The sequence below is a fragment of the Cebus imitator genome, unplaced genomic scaffold (assembly GCF_001604975.1).
Source record: "Cebus imitator isolate Cc_AM_T3 unplaced genomic scaffold, Cebus_imitator-1.0 Scaffold415, whole genome shotgun sequence".
Classification (NCBI taxonomy): Eukaryota; Metazoa; Chordata; class Mammalia; order Primates; family Cebidae; genus Cebus; species Cebus imitator.
The window spans coordinates 1,823,230-1,828,080 of record NW_016107730.1 but is presented as its reverse complement, the minus strand read 5'-3'; positions in this window follow the sequence as shown (position 1 = coordinate 1,828,080).

The window sequence follows — 4,851 nt, the reverse complement described above, 5'->3', positions numbered from 1 at the left end:
CAGGGCCGGGAGGAGCAGCTGGTGCGGCAGCTCAGGCTGGGGAGGCAGAAGTTGTAGGGCATCGTGCTGGGAGGTAGGAAGTGAGTGCCTGGCTGAAGACAGAGTCTAAATTCTCCAAGCCACAGAGCTGTGGGTCTCCTTCCTCTAGGGAGCATTTATATTCCACTGCAGAGGGTGTGGACACAGTATGTAATGTCTTTTTTCTTTTTATTTCTACACTTCTTTTCAAACACCCTTTCCTTCAGTCTGTTATTTGCCTTCCTCAGAAGAGTCCCTTGTCCCATAAAATTCTTTACTTGGGCTTCTTGCTAAGTCAGGACTCCTCCGCAGACAGTCCACCCATGAAATCAGAGTTCTGTGGTAGGCCTTCAAAGAAGCTACACAGTCCAGCCCAAGTCTCTGCCCTCATTAATTGAGGTGTTGGTCTGTCCAGGGACATTCTTTCGTCATAATTTTGTCACAATCCTACAGGCCCATAAACATACTCATGTCCTGGTCCACCTGGCATTTGGGAGAAACACGGATTGGTTTGAGGAAGAAGTTGCATCAGGAGGCCACCGTGGACCGTCTTTCCCTCTGCATTTAGACAAGAGTCTTCAAATGCTGGAGCATCCCATATCTTAGAAGCCTTAAGGTGGATGACTAGAATCAATGGAGGACACGGCTGAAAAGATTGGACAGCAATTTGTGTTTAACGGGTCTGTGTAATACTTCCCCTGCCCCCACCACTGCATATTACTTAAGAAAATTGTAGAGGAGAGAATTTTAAACATAGAGGCTTTGATCATTAGTTTGAGAACAGAAGTTCCAGGGGTAAGAGATCATTTTGAAAGAAGGCTGAAAAGTGCAAACTGAAAGAGCCATTAAAAATGCATTTAAATGATCTAGGAGAGATATTTAGGGGCAGATGTGAGGGAAAGGAATAAAGAAGTGTTTGTCAAACGCTTCCTCAGGGTATCCGTAGTATCGGAACAGAGTAGATGGGTATGTTAGGAAAGTCGGAGATAGCACAAAGGGGCCTCCACAGGCATGAAATCACTTATAGTTGATCTTTAAACTTCATGTGAATTGACCCTACAGTCCATAATGTATCCATGTTGGCCTTCATGTTTTTAAAAAGCTCCCTTTAAATTTCCAGTTAAACTTTCAAATATTTTGCCCAATTCTCTAAGAGAAATGGATACACCAGAAAGATGTACCACATTCTGTCCTGGGCTTCCCATCTCCAGCCTGACTGGAGATGCCACCTGCTTTAAGAACCAGAGGTCTGAAGATACCAAAGGAGGTCTCTATGGTTGTGTAATTAAATCCAAGGGCCTGGGCACCAGGAAAGAAAATGCCGAGCACAGCATGAGCAAGGGGATTTTGCAAGGCAAACTGGAGTCATTTAGGGTTGCTTTGGAAGGTGAAGGAAGGCACCAGAAGATCTGAGGAAGAGGTAGCCAAAGTTCTGAATATATAAAAGTTGCATAATTATAGGCACCGTCAAATACCACCTGCATCTCAAGGGGCAGCATCCCAATCTCCACTGTGGCTTTGGCTGCCAGCCAGAGCTGCCGCTTTATTCACAACTTGTTGGAGTGTTTCTCCCGTTGAGCTTTCATGACAGTATTCATGTTGCACTCTGCTTGAGTCTCAGATAAAAGGTCCTTCATCTACACTCCCCAAGACCATTATCACTGCTTATTATAATGCCATTCAGATGAAAAGCCCTATAGCACTACAAAGAAGACCGACTTATAATAAAATCAATACTTCTTTGTTTCCTTGCAAGACAATTAAAGGGAGAGAAACAGGCAAGTCTAGAGGCTGGTACCCCTGAGACTCTCCAGAGGAAGGACGCAAGACTAGGCGTCCTGTGGGGAGCTTCTGTCTCATTTCATCTGGGCTTGGGATGAATGGAAAGGCTCATGCACCTGATTGATGACTACTCGCTTGTAGATGACAGTGCAGGCCTTTTGCTTCCTAACTAGTCAGCCTGCTCCAAGCACTGGCTTTGCAGCAATCAGCTATTTCCCCAGCCCTTTCTTCTTCCCCAGCCAAGGAGGCTTTAACCCAAGCCCAAACTAAATGCCAGCAGTATTCTCCAAGCTCTTGGGTCCGAGCTACTGATTGGCTGGCATAGCCTTATGGAGACTGTAGTCAAAGAAGAACTCTCAGTATGAGAAGACTCAAGGATTGGGTTGGGAAGAAAGAAAAAATAGAATTTTTGTACAATGCAGAGAGATCAGAGAAATGGAAAGAGATGGAGACAAGGAGAGATAACAAGAAAAAGAAAAGACAAGGAAGAAACTTGGGAGGTATCCTCAGAATCATGCAGCATATTGACAAAGTTAGCCCAGCTTCCAAGGGGCTAACCTGGAGAAGGCAAAGCTGAGAAGAAGCCAAGACAAAATAAGCAAATAGACTGGAGAGTGGCCCACCCTGCTGAGGGTCCTGCGAGGCAGAAATGAAGATGACTCATACAAAATCTGTGGACACAGGTCTACAGCTCCTTAGGTCTCTGAAAGAAGTGACACTGTGCCAAGGTGTCCAGACTGAAGCATCACCTCTGTGATCCGGCCTGAGATTTCTTTGTGGCTGAGAAATATACTCCCATCTACACATAGCATTGTGAAGTCTAAAAGGAGCGACACTGCCTTTCCTGAAGGAATAAGTTGTGCGGAGAGAGGAAAGGAGAAACGAAGCAGGGAGAGTCAGTTCTGTGCTGGCTTCAGGTCATGGCCAGTTGGCAGCCACACAGAAGATACAGGAGAGAACAGAGGACCCCTTTTTCTCCCTGCTGGTTGCCCTGCAGAATGTGAACTGGCACAAGAATTCAGGATGGGGATCGCAGACAGACTGGCTGGTGAGTAAACACAGTGCTTTCACCTCTTGTAAATCTAGCCTCTTTCTTACAGTGTTTTCAAGATCTCAGTGGGCTGGGGTGGATTCGCTCCCTGAATTAGTGGGGAAAATGGGACCCCAGGGTTGTAAGATCCCCATGACCTCACACAGGTGAGGGATAGACTTCATGTATTCTCTTGGTTTCCTAGTTGGAATATTTGCAGATTTTTTTCATTCAAGGAGAAATTGCGCAGTCAATGGACAATGAAACCCACATTCATTATTTAGTTCAGTTTACTTCAGAACACATTTGTTAGGCAGCTTCTCTGTGCTGAGCATAAGCCTAAGCTAAAACAGAAGAATCATAGTTCTGATGAAAAGAAAAAATGTCTTTTTGTGAACAATTCTGGCCAAGATGGGTCCCCAGTATGTATGATAAATAGCCAGAAGTTATGGAGATGAGATATTTAGAAGGTGGAAGATGGACATTTAGAAATATGCTTGTATTCAAGGTGAATAGGAAACTGGTACTGGCCACAGTGGCTTGCACCTGTCATCTCAGCACTTTGGGAGGCTGAGGTGGGAGGACCACTTGAGCCCACGAGTTCAAGACCATCCTGGGCAACATAGCAAAACCCCTTGTCTAGAAAAAAATTCAAAATGAGTTATAAAATTAGCTGGGCATGATGGTGCATGCCTGTAATCCCAGCTACTTGGGAGGCTGAGGCAGGAGAATTGCTTGAACCTGGGAGGCAGAGGTTGCGGTGAGCTGAGATCGTGCCATTGCACTCCAGCCTGGGCAGCAAGAGTGAAACTCCATCTAAAAAAAAAAAAAAAAAATGAGCCAGGCTTGGTGGAGCACACATTGGTCCCAGCTGCTTGGGAGACTGAAGCAAGAGGATTGCTTGAGCCCAGGAATTTGAGGTTACAGTGAGCCACAATCACGCCACTACATTCCAACCCGGGTGACAGCAAGACTCCATCTAAAAATTAAAAATAAATGTAAAAACTATATGCATGGCACTATGGGAATTAGTCACTTGTTGAACATCTACTGTGTGCTTGGCACAGTGGCACAGTCCTGGGAGCAGGGGACATGGTGGAGAGTGGGGGTATGTCATGTCCCTGCCCCCCAGGAACTCGGAGTCCTGCTGAACAGACAGGTGGGTCCAGAGCTAGCATAATGTAATGTGATTGGGCCTTCGCCCAAAAACATCTCCTTCCCCTACCCAGTCCATTTCTTCCTACACCCACCCTGACCCAAACCCCATTCAGGGCGTTCCAGTCCAGCTCATGATTTTCAGCCACACGCTGAGGGGATGAAGCCTTTTCAGGTTACGCACTTGTATCCCAAATAGTCATTTGTGCTTCACTCTCTAAGTGACTCACAGGCAGGATTCAGAGAACTGTTCTCATTAGAATCTTGTTCCCTTTAATAATCTAGTCTTCAGCCAGGCAGAGTAATGAGTTGTTTTGTTATCTGGTAGCTGTTGCTTTGGAGACCGCAGGAGGGGTGGTGGTGATGGCCCATGGCTTCAGCCCTGTGGCATCCCCACAGGGTCCGTGGGGGTCAAGGTAAGTTTCAAAGCAAATGAAAGAGCTTTTGGCAGGTATAGAGTAAGAAATCATTCCAGGGATGTGGTGTGGGGCAGAAAAAGAAAAGCACCCACAGTAGATCAAGCGAATAGACAGAGGAGCTAGAAAGGGGAATAAGGCTGGTGGAGAGAAACGGAGGGAGTCCTGCTGGTGAGTGGACACAGTTGTGCCACCGCCAAGAACAGAGAGACCTCCTGAGGATGGAGGGCCTTAGAGGTCAATGTGAATGACTGAGGCAGGTTGTATGGAATGTCCAAGAACCAGGGGGGAAGGAAGGGAAAGGGAGGTTTGGATGCAATAACCAGCATCAAGCGGGGAGCTTCCAGGCAATGGCCAAAGGCCAGAAGCTGAATCTAAAATGCTGATGAAAGACAACACTGGGAAGGTCACCCCTAGGGAGATCCCAGACCCTAGGATGCCTTTCCTGTA